The sequence below is a fragment of the Theropithecus gelada genome, chromosome 1, assembly GCF_003255815.1.
Source record: "Theropithecus gelada isolate Dixy chromosome 1, Tgel_1.0, whole genome shotgun sequence".
NCBI classification, from domain to species: Eukaryota; Metazoa; Chordata; class Mammalia; order Primates; family Cercopithecidae; genus Theropithecus; species Theropithecus gelada.
Window position 1 is genome coordinate 63,948,941 of NC_037668.1, and position 12,414 is coordinate 63,961,354.

Consider the following 12,414-nt stretch of genomic DNA (forward strand, 5'->3'; position numbering starts at 1 on the left):
CCGTGGTAAAACCTAAGGGCTTATTTGCTCAGCTGTCATTATCTTATTCTTAGTATTTTTTTTTCCAGCAGGGAATGGCTGAGATTACATTTTGTTATTCATTAGATTCTTTGGGTTAACTTGAATAGAAGACACTGTCTTCTTTTTTTCACTTTTTAATTACTATCATCATGCTTTTGAAACAAGAACACATTAGTCCTCAAGTATTACATAAACTTGTTATGCCTGGTGGTTTAAAGGACTAGCTTTGACCTCAGGTTCACAAGAGTGGGCAAGGTGTTTCCTTATGTTCTGTAGTTCTCAATAAAAGATTGCCAGGGGCCAGGTGCTGTGGCTCACACTGTAATCCCAGCACTTTGGGAGTCTGAGGCTGGTGGATCATTTGAGGTCAGGTGTTCGAAACCAGCCTGGGCAACATAGACCTTGTCTCTATTTAATTAAAAAAAAGATTGCCAGGCCGGGTGCAGTGGCTCATGCCTGTAATCCCAGCACTTTGGGAGGCTGAGGCGGGCAGATCATTTGAGGTCAGGAGCTTGAGACCAGCCTGGCTAACATGGTGAAACGCTGTCTCTACTAAAAATACAAAAAACAAAAAAAAAGCTGGGTGTGGTTGTGCATGCCTGTAATCCTAGCTACTAGGGAGGCTGAGGAAGGAGAATTACTTGATCCCGGGAGATGAAGGTTGCAGTGAACTGAGATCGCACCATTGCACTCCAGCCTGGGCAAGGGAGTGAGACTCCGTCTCTCAAAAAAAAAAAAATTACCAGGGGTACATGAGGTGAGATAAGGAAAAAAAAAAATCAATCTTGTTTGCCATGGGAGATAAAAATGGTATGGTCCTAGAATGTTAGTGTTTACCTTTTGTTTGGATTTGGAAACATATCGTTATTTAAGGTCTAATAATGTGTGGAACATGGGAGCTTTCTGAGTGACGTTGTGGTCTTAAGGCACTGTTGTCCTTTATCTGGGTTATTATTATTATTTTATTCTTTTTTGAGACAAAGTCTTGCTCTGTCACCTAGCCTGGAGTGCAGTACTGTGAACGTGGCTCACTGCAGCCTCTATCTCCTGGGCTCAAGCAATTCTCCTGCCTCAGCCTCCCATAATTTTGGGATTATAGGTGTGAGCTGCCACATCCGCCTGCCTGGATTATTTTGGGCATTGTCTACTAATTTCTTCTATTCGTGGCCCATTAAAATCTGTTCTCCACTCAGCAGCCAGCATGTATCATTGCAGTTTGTGGTATTTTGAAACATAATTATGCTTCTATTTTATGCTCTAAACACTCCAGTGGCTGCCCTCATTACCCAGAGGAAAACCAAAGTCCTTACAATGATTGCAAGGCCCTGTCCATTCAGCCATGTTTCTGACCTGAGCTACCAACAGATCGTTGGTAACTTTTTGCATTGCAGACATTCTTTTTTTCCTTCTTTTTTTTTCTTTGAGTTGGAGTTTCGCTATTGTTGCCCAGGCTGGAGTGCAGTGGTACCATCTTGGCTCACTGCAACCTCTGTCTCCTGGGTTCAAGCGATTCTCCTGCCTTAGCCTCCTGAGTAGCTGGGATTGCAGGCACCAGCCACCATGCCTGGCTAATTTTGTATTTTAGTAAAGACGGGGTTTCTCCACATTGGTCAGGCTTATCTTGAACTCCCGACCTCAGGTGATGCGCCCGGCGAACTTTGCAGACGTTCTTATTTTTGTCTCTTCCTCAGACAGCCAAGCATGTTTCTTCCCTAGGGTCTTTGCATTTGCTGTTTCCTCAGATAAAGCCCAGTATACTCTCTCTTCCAGTCTCTGCTGAGCTGTCACATTAGAAAGGCCTTCCCTCAATACTTGGTATAAAATTGTGTAACTCTTACTCCTCCATGTGCCCCCATCTGCTTTCTAGAATGTCAGTTCCAGGCATGAAGGGACTTTTAAATCATTGAACCTCCAGTGTCTAGAATAGTGCCTGGCATGTAGTCAGTACTTAATAAATTATTTGTTGAATAAGTGGACAATTAGTAATGTGTAGAAGGGAAGAGGGTCTATTGTGGAGTCTCCTTGCTGATACACTGCTGTTTGGCCAAAGGAGGTTCAGGAGATAGAAGCTGACAAGTATGCCTGTGGCTGCCCAGATGACATTCAGGACAGGCTCAGTGGGAGGAGGGCAACTGTGGTGTCAGGGGTGACTCAGGGTTTCAGGTGTCTCTTTGCTGTCACAGAGTAACTAAAGGCCAGAGCCTCAGATTTGCTTCTCCACTCATTGCAACAATGGGGAATTGAAGACTTGTTGAAATGATTAAAATTCTTGCTGATATCCAAGAAGAGGTTAATTAATAGAAAGGAAATATGATGGGGTAATAAAGTGGGATATTTGTGTGTGTACTTTTGCCATCTGGTTAGAATTAGAGGGAAAGATGGGTGTATTGGAAACGATTGTGTTTTTTTGTTGTTTTGAGACAGAGTCTTGTTCTGTCACCCAGGCTGGAATGCAATGGCATAATCTCGGCTCACTGCAACCTCTGCTTCCCGAGTTCAAGGGATTCTCCTGCCTCAGCCTCCCAAGTTGCTGGGATTACAGTCATGTGGCAGCATGCCCGGCTAATTTTTGTATTTTTAGTAGAGGCATGGGTTCACTATGTTGTCCAGGCTGGTCTCGAACTCCTGACCTCGTGATCCATCCGCCCTGGCCTCCCAAAGTACCGGGATTACAGGCGTGAGCCACTGCGCCCGGCCTGGAATAGGTTGTTTTTTAAATTCAGCATGTTACAGGGTAAGAGCAGTTTGCAGTCCTGTGGCAGACATGGGTTTTCCCTCACTAGCTAGGCAGAGCTGACTGATGTGAGCCCCTTGTGCCTCTGGAGTGAGGAATCGGGGGAAAGAAGTTTTGACTGATGTAACTTAGGCTGAATTAGAAGAATAAATAGCAAGAAGACATGCAAAAGTATTTTGAATGAGTTTTTGAAAGTGCTATATTTGTACTTGTATCAACTAAGTAAATACATATTGACATTGTTATTTGGTAAAGGATCTGAATACTAAGCCTCATCTAGCTAAGACAGTCGTATCCTGTTAGTAATTTTTTTTTGTTTGTTTGTTTTGAGGCGGAGTCTCACTCTGTCCCCCAGACTGGAGTGCAGTGATGCAGTCTCAGCTCACTGCAAGCCTCCACCTCCTGGGTTCACGCCACTTTCCCACCTCAGCCTCCTGAGTAGCTGGGACTACAGGCGCCTGCCACTGTGCCCGGCTAATTTTGATTTTGTGTTTTTAGTAGAGACAAGGTTTCACTGTGTTAGCCAGGATGGTCCCGATCTCCTGACCTCGTGATCAGCCTGCCTTGGCCTCCCAAAGTGCTGGGATTACAGGCGTGAGCCACTGCCCCGGCCTTTTGTTATAGTAATATAAACAACAACAAAGCTTTGATAAGCCAGGAGTGAGGACATCTGATTACTTACATGAGCTTCCTGGTCTTGGAACTTGATTTTCCTATTTGTTTCGGAAAACGCTGTACAGAGCTTTGATGTATGACTATGTTCATAGATCTGGGAATGAACAACTGGAGCAGAAGGGAATTTTTGTGCTTTTATGGGTGGGTATGGGGAGTGATTTTACCTTGAAATGCGTTTGTTAAATTCATTTTAGTATACCTCTGTTCATTTCTGTCTTATTTTAAACATCTGATTCTTGTCAGGTTCACCAGGTTGAGTTTTATGGAGCTTGTGAATTAGTCTTGCGTAATGAAAACTTTAGCACCTGAAATATTGCCAGTGAAAGTATCAGGTTACAGGAAGGAAGGTTTTTGCTTTCCATACTATAGGAAGTTAGATGGATGAAAACATGTCAGACAGAGGCAGACTATCTCGTACTTTGAGAGAAAAGCTTGGGTCCTTTTGGAGTAAAGGTGAGGGCTAAAGTAGGGTTTGTGTTTATAGATTTCAAGCATCAGTAACAGAATCTGCATTTGGGTGGCCATTTTATCACTACTTATTTTCTCTCATTTCAGAAGTGTATCCTGACTTGTAAATTGAAGAAGCCGGTGGTGCTGCGGGTGTTCTTTTGGAGTAGTGTCTGGGATCCAGTGCAAGTCGAATCATTGTTCAAATAAGGTAAAAGCATGGTGGTAAAAGAAACTAATAACTTCACTAATTTGTAAAACCCATAATATGTTAAAAATTGATTATTTCGAGACCAGCCTGTACAACATGGTGAAGTCCTATCTCTACAAAAAATAAAAAAATTAACCAGGCATGGTGGCGCACACCTGTGGTCCCAGCTGCTTGGGAGGCTGAGGCAGGAGGATAGCTTGAGCTCAGTAGTTGGAGACTGCAGTGAACCATGTTCATGCCCCTGCATTCCAGCCTGGGTGACAGTAAGACCCTGTCTCAAAAAAAAAAAGAAAAGAAAAGAATTGATTATCCAGACGATTCCTTAATGGAAGTTCTGGATTCTTGTGAAACAGTATTTGTTTGAAAAAGGTTGTCTATAAACTTGACATCTATAATCATTGTTAATATTTTGGGAAGCAGTCCCTTTTCATGCTTATGTTACGTGTTTAATTAAAATTGGGGGCCAGGCGTGGTGGCTCACGCCTGTAATCCCAGCACTTTGGGAAGCCAAGGCAGGTGATCACTTGAGGTCGGGAGTTCGAGACCAGCCTGGCCAACATAGTGAAACCCCGTCTCTACTAAAAATACAAAAATTAGCCAGGCGTGGTGGCGGACACCTGTAATCCCAGCTACTTGGGAGGCTGAGGCAGGAGAATCACTTCAACGCAGAAGGTAGAGGTTGCCGTGAGCCGAGATCTTGCCACTACCCTCCAGCCTGGGCAACAGAGCAAGATCTTGTCTCAGAAAAACAAAAACAAACAAAAGCTTTTTACATGTGCAAAAACACTACAGTAGATATATCAGACCATCAGCTCCCTAGGGCTTTTTATGAAAAACAGCAGTTCTTCCACATTCCCCTTCCCAGCCCCTTAGAAGCAGTCATTTTCAACTCTCTAGTTCCTTTTGGTATAACTCTGTAAATAATAAGCCTCTTTTGCTTTATAGTGTTTGTTATTATTTATTAACTTCACTTCTTATATAGTGGTAGTTTTTGGTAGGCTTACCTGACCACCTCATATGCCAACATTAATTTTCACTCTGGGGCCGGGCGCGGTGGCTCACGCCTGTAATCTCAGCACTTTGGGAGGCTGTGGCAGGCGGATCACAAGGTCAGGAGATTGAGACCATCCTGGCTAACACGGTGAAACCCCGTCTCTACTAAAAATAGAAAAAATTAGCCGGGCGTGATGGCGGGCACCTGTGGTCCCAGCTACTCGGGAGGCTGAGGCAGGAGAATGGCATGAACCCAGGAGGTGGAGCTTGTGGTGAGCGGAGATTGTGCCACTGCACTCCAGCCTGGGCGACAGAGCGAGACTCTGTCTCAAAAAAAAGAAAAAAAAGGTCACTGTTTATAGTGTAGTTTTAGTCATGGCAGTATCATGGTTTACAATATTATGATTACATAAAGCTTATTCACAGCCCAGTCATTTTACATGTTGTGTTTACTTTTCATTTTTTGCACAACTATTTGTTTTCTGTTTTTAATTATCTTTTTCTCTATTTTGCTTAGTTTCTATGTCTTTATCAGTAATTTCTCCCTAAACTCTAACCAGAAGTGTAAATCTTCCACAATACATTTAAGCATTTTGGTATATTATAAATTCTATCTTGGGCTAAGCGCAGTCGCTCACACCTGTAAGCCAAGCACTTCGGGAGGCCAAGGAGGACAGATCACTTGAGGCCAGGAGTTCGAGGCCAGCTGGCCAACATGGTAAAACCCCATCTCTACTAAAAATACAAAAATTAACTGGATGTGGTGGCGTGTGCCTCCCAGCTACTCGGGAGGCATAGGCAGGAGAATCACTTGAACCCAGGAGGCAGAGGCTGCAATGAGCCGAGATCATGCCACTGCACTCCAGTCTGGATGACAGAGCAAGACTCCATCTCAAAAATATAAATAAAATTAAAGAAATACATTTTATCTTGGAGATACCGTCTGATCTGCTTCATTCTGGCTGTGTGCTCTAGGCTGTCGTGCCTGGGCCATTATGGTGATTTTACCTACATCCTATTATCTTTTCCCATTTCTTTCTCTTTCTTGATTCAGTGCCTTGTTTTAGAGAAGAAGGTATTTCAGTTAGCTTCCTGAGGAAAGAGTACTGAAAAGGTAAATTTTTTAGACATTACATGTTTCAAAATGCATTTTATTCTCTGCCCTCATGCTGATCGCCGGTTTGACCAGGTATAGAATTCTAGTCTGGAAACAGTTTTCTTCAGAATTTGAAAATACTGCTATATTGTCTTTGGCTTCCACTGTTGGTGAGATGTCAGTTGCCTTTGCATATTACTTGCATGTAACCTCTCAAACTTTTAGACCTCTTTGTCCAAAAGTATTCTGAAATTTCATAATGATGTTCCTGGTGTGGCTGTTTCCATACAGTTTGCTGGCCACTCAGTGGACTGAAACTTCAGTAAAAAAAAAATTTCTTTAGTAACTGTTAACTATTCCCACTTAAACACTATGGTTCTGGTTTTGTTTTTGGTTTTGTTTTGTTTTTGAGAAGGAGTCTCACTCTTGTTGCCCAGGCTGCAGTGAAATGACGTGATCTTGGCTCACTGCAACCTTCGCCTCCTGGGTTCAAGTGATTCTCCTGCCTCAGCCTCCCGAGTAGCTGCAGTTACAGGTGCTCACCACCACACCCAGCTAATTTTGTATTTTTATTAGAGACGGGGTTTCACCATGTTGGCTAGGCTGGTCTCAAACTCCTAACCTCAAGTGATCTGCCCGCCTCGGCCTCCCAAAGTGCTGGGATTACAGACATGATCAAATAGCAGCACCCGGCCTGTCTTTGTTTTTGTTTTTGCTTTTTTTGGAGATGGAGTCTTCCTCTATTGCCCAGGCTGGAGTGCAGTGGCGTGATCTCGGCTCATTGCAGCCTCCACCTCCCATGTTCAAGCAATTCTCCTGCCTCAGCCTCTCAAGTAGCTGGGGACTACAGGCAGGCACCACCATGCCAGACTACTTTTTGTATTTTTGGTAAAGACAAGGTTTCACCATGTTGGCCAGGCTGATCTCGAACTCCTGACCTCAGGTGATCTACCTGCCTCGGCCTCCCAAAGTACTGGGATTACAGGAGTGAGCCATGGTGCCTGGCTTGCTTTTGATTTTTTAATTCACTCATAAAGTAGATGCTTGAGTGCTTGTTTTTGTGCTTTTTTTGTAATAGGGATACCAGTAGTGAGTAAGACAGGATCCCTGTTCTTGGGGCGCTTAACATTTTAGTTGGGGGATGCAGACAAGATTATTTCAGATTTTTCTAAGTGTTGGGAAAGGAATAGGACTATAAGATAACTTAGGGAGGTTTCATAGATGTATGTTAAAGGAAGACTCTTCCTTTCAAGTAGGCGATTAGCTGAGATCTGAAGGATGAGAAAGGGATCAGCCATGCAGTGAGGCCGAGGAAGAATGTTCATGTGGAAGGAGTCGTGAGTCTAAAGGTGTTTAGATTAACATCTGGCTTGTTCAAGGAACAGAAAACAGACTGTTTTGGCTGTGATAGACTGAATGAGGGAGAGAGTGGTTTGAGATGATGCTAGAGAAGTAGGCAGGGGCCAAAGAATTTAGAATCCTTAGAGTATGTCTGTCTAGAACTTTCATATGTAAATCTGATAAATTCAGTCATGTTTGTTTTAAAAAACCAAATACAACGTGTTCTGGAAAGAAATGAGAGCCATTTCTGGCCGGGCGTGGTGGCTCACGCCTGTAATCCCAGCACTTTGGGAGGCCGAGGTGGGTGGATCATGAGGTCAGGAGATTGAGACCATCCTGACTAACACTTTGAAACCCCATCTCTACTAAAAATACAAAAAAATTAGTTGAGTGTGGTGGCGGGCGCCTGTAGTCTCAGCTGCTTGGGAGGCTGAGGTAGGAGAATGGCGTGAACCCGGGAGGCGGAGCTTACACTGAGCTGAGATCACACCACTGCACTCCAGCCTGGGCAACAGAGCGAGACACTGTCTCAAAAAAAAAAAAAAGAGCCATTTCTGTAGGCAGTTAGTTCATATGCTGTTCCGGAAGGAAATCCTAGAGAGAGGAGCTTCACTGATCACATGTATCTGGACTAAGTTCTGGTTGAGTGTGTGGATCTACCTGAGGTGGCATCGGCGTCTCTATTTTTAGATAGCTTTGAGGAGTATTTTAAATAATTTTAAGTGGAAGCAACAGGTTGGGTTCTCCTTGATTTCTTTTGTAGACTTAGATGATTAGTATGATCCAAAATGGTAGTAGATCTTTAAATCGTTTTTGGTCTTTTACGTAGAGTTGTGTTTGTATTTAAGACATCTCCGCCTGCTCCCCCAAACTCATGTGGAGAGATACCAGATAGTTACTGCAACAGGAAAGGCTTAGCGGGTAGAGACTAGAAATGGCAAAAATAAATGACAAATCTAAAAGTGACTGGACGGTACTAGATTGGGTTCTCAATTTGAAAAGATACAATCATTGTTGTTCTCAAGGACAGTGCTGCCCAAAAGAAGAATGTGAGCCACATGTCTTTTAATATTTTTTAATAGTCACATTAAAAAAAAACCAGATGAAATAATTTTGAACGATATGTTTTATATAATTCAATATATCCAATACATTCTCATTTCAACATATAGCTGATATAAAGAATAGTGAGTTATTTTACTTTCTGTTTATACCAAGCCTTAGAAATCCCATGTTTATTTTATACTTGCAGTTCATCCCAGTTCAGATCAGCCACATTTCACGTGTTCAGTGTACATGTATATTGGATAGTACAGTTCTAAGAGTTCATACTTCTGAAGGAACAGATAAACTAGTATGATTAAGTTATTGAATAATGGCCTGCCACATTCCAAACATAATACAAAACAGTGATGTAGTAATATAAAACAAAATAAATCTAACACACACGTTTTTTTCCTCCTCTAAACCTCCATGTGATCATCTTTGGGAAGATGATTTGATCTTAAAAAGACCATTGTCTGTAAAAACTGTCAAACAGCTTATTTCTCCTACTGCAGTTCTATACAGGCTTTATGTGGAACTCTTTGTAAACAGTGAATGTCTGTATATCAGTACAGGGGTGATCTGCAAAGAACGTCCATGGCCCACTGGCTCTGAATCCCATTCTTAGTTTCTTCAGTTAGAATCTTGATGGATGGACATTTTTTTAAAGTTCTGTAGGTGATTACAGTATTTATTAATGTTTAGCCCAAGGCTTTATGGTAATACTTTTATTTTATTTTATTTTACTTTATTTTATTTTATTATTTTATTTTATTTTTTTTTTTGAGAGGGAGTCTTGCTCTGTCTCCCAGGCTGGAGTGCAGTGGCGTGATCTTGACTCACTGCAAGCTCCACCTCCCAGGTTCACGCCATTCTCCTGCCTCAACCTCTGGAGTAGCTGGGACCACAGGTGCCCGCCAGCACGCCTGGCTAATTTTTTTTTTGTATTTTTAGTAGAGATGGGGTTTCACTGTGTTAGCCAGGATGTTCTCTATCTCCTGACCTCGTGATCTATCCGCCTTGGCCTCCCAGAGTGTTGGGATTACAGGCGTGAGCCACCATGCCCGGTCTGTTTTATTTATTTTTTGGAGGCTCTGTTGCCGAAACTGGAGTGCAGTGGCTAGATCATGGCTCACTGCAACCTTGACCTCCCAGGCTCAAATGATCCTCGTGCTTCAGCCTCCTGAGTAGCTGAGACCATAGGCACAAGCCACCGTGCCCAGTTAATTTTTGTACTTCTTGTAGAGATGAGGTCTCACTGTGTTTCCCAGGCTGGTCTCAAACTCCTGGGCTCAAGTGATCTACTGGCCTTGGACTCTCAAAGTGCTAGGATTACAGGGGGTGAGCTACTGGACCTGGCCAATAATTCCATTTTTAAAAATAGTTAAGTGTCATGATTGGCTGCTGAATTTAGCTTAGAAAAGATTTATCGTAATGAGAGTTGGAAGGAAACCACAAGTCATTATTTAATACAGATTATAGTGTCTTTATTAAGTAAGGAAAGCTGAGAATTTCTCTTAAGAATTGAGAAGAAAATATTCCCCAATGGTAAAATACTCATTTAAAATGGGGACTAAAATTACTGTTACCGTCCCTGAGAGACATAGGAGAGGAGCCTCTGGGGTGAATTGAAGACTTTTTTAAGCCACCAGCTGTACTATTCATTCTATTTCCCCAGTGATTAATTGCATAGATGATCCTGAGCTTAATAGACACCCATTGACTGAATTCTCAGAGGAGTATCTCAAGTTGCCTACACTGGAGATACTGTGATGAAAAAGTTCTAAATGAACTTTTAGCTTGCTGTTGATTTTCCCTGCTAACATCCAGCATCAAAGAGATTTGTCTTCCAAAGGTGAATGTGACCTTTTGACTTAATGTCTTTCTTGATAATATGACCTTTTCTTCTAGCACATCTCTTCAGTGTGACACGTGCTTATTTAGCCCAGTAAAGATATAAAAATGCTTTATTGCTGTGTAGGAAGATACTTGCTCATTTATTACTTGCAGGCAGGTTGTTTTTTTGTTTGTTTGTTTGTTGTTTTTGTTTTTGTATTTGAGGTGGAGTCTCACTCTGTTGCCCAGGCTGGAGTGCAGAGGCGCAATCTCAGCTCACTGCAGGTTCCACCTCCTGGGTTCATGCCATTCTCCTTCTTGTAGGCAGGTTTTAATAAATAGCAAGAAAATAGAATCAGTTATGAAATCTGTTTACTTCCGAGGAAGTTCCTAAATATCTCCTTCCAACCACTCTGGTTTTGTGGCTAAACATAGCTTAAGGTGTTTACTAACTTGTGTGTCAGGCACTTTGTATGTACTTCCTTAATTTTCAGGGCAGTCCTGTAAGGTGTAGGTCACATTTGGAAGATGGAGAGAGTTAAGAATTTTGTCCAAGAATGGGTAGCAGAGCCAAGATTGAATCCAGTTCGTTTTTGCTGCCAAAGCCTCTACTTACTGCCGAACCTGGCCCAGTATTACAAAGTGACTTGTCCATTTAGGACTAGGCATTTTAGGTTGGTAATTTGCTTTAGTGTATTTCCTCACCCGACACCCACCTTAGTGCCCTCTTGAAGTAACATTGTATTGCGAACATACGGATAGCTCAGAATGGAATGTGGATTCTAGTCTCAGTTCCTTACTGTGTGTTGAGATTATGCAGAGATTTGCTAGTTATCTATCTTTTTTGGTCTTAACTGTGAAATATGAGTAACATTACCCTTATCTTTTTTTTTTTTTTAAGTATCTATTTGAGAATAGTTGAAGATGTATTGAAAATTGTGAAGATATACAGAGCTTATGTTTGCTAGGGCTGTTATAATAAAGTACCACAAATGGGAGGCTTCAACAACAGCAGTTTTATTGTCTCACAGCTCTGGAGGCTAGAAATTCAGAATCAAGGTGTCAGCAGGATTGGTTCTGCTAGAGAGCCGTTACAGAATGATCTGTTGTTTTTTTTTTTTTTTCTGGAGACGGAGTCTCGCTCTGTCGCCCAGGCTGGAGTGCAGTGGCCGGATCTCGGCTCACTGCAAGCTCCGTCTCCCGGGTTCACGCCATTCTCCTGCCTCAGCCCCCCGAGTAGCTGGGACTACAGGCGCCCGCCACCTCGCCCGGCTAGTTTTTTGTATTTTTTAGTAGAGACGGGGTTTCACTGTGTTAGCCAGGATGGTCTCGATCTCCTGACCTCGTGATCCACCCGTCTCGGCCTCCCAAAGTGCTGGGATTACAGGCTTGAGCCACCGTGCCCGGCCCAGAATGATCTGTTCCAGGCCCCTTTCCTCGGCTTCCCTGTGTCTCTGCATATCAGGTTCCAAATTTCCCCTTTTTATAAGCATCACAAACCTCAGTAAAGACCCTTAACTCCAAATGAGGTTACATTCTGAGGTACTAGGGGTTAGGACTTCCCATATATGATTTGGATGGGTAGATGGGTCACAACTGGACCCATAACAGTTCCTATGTACCCCATGCCCAGTTTCCACTGTAAATAACATATTAGTATGGTACATTTGTCACAATTAATGAACCAGTATGAATATTATTATTATTATTATTTTTTTTTTTTTTTGAGACAGAGTCTCACTGTGTCGCCCAGGCTGGAGTGCGGTGGCGCGATCTCGGCTCACTGCAAGCTCCGCCTCCCAGGTTCACGCCGTTCTCCCGCCTCAGCCTCCGAGTAGCTGGGACTACAGGCGCCCGCCACCTCGCCCGGCTAGTTTTTTGTATTTTTAGTAGAGACGGGGTTTCACCATGTTAGCCAGGATGGTCTCGATCTCCTGACCTCGTGATCCACCCGCCTCGGCCTCCCAAAGTGCTGGGATTACAGGCTTGAGCCACCGCGCCCGGCCATGAATATTA

General features: G+C 43.0%; 1 protein-coding gene across 3 annotated transcripts in view; it reads left to right on the forward strand.

The window, feature by feature from the left end:
* THRAP3 (thyroid hormone receptor associated protein 3) overlaps nt 1–12,414 on the forward strand; it is an 89,451-nt gene that overhangs the window by 36,166 nt on the left and 40,871 nt on the right. For all 3 annotated transcript variants that reach the window (XM_025382866.1, XM_025382882.1, XM_025382872.1), the window contains one exon: nt 3,986–4,088. The gene's annotated coding sequence lies outside the window, so the exon portion shown is untranslated. The remainder of the gene's footprint in view (nt 1–3,985; nt 4,089–12,414) is intronic.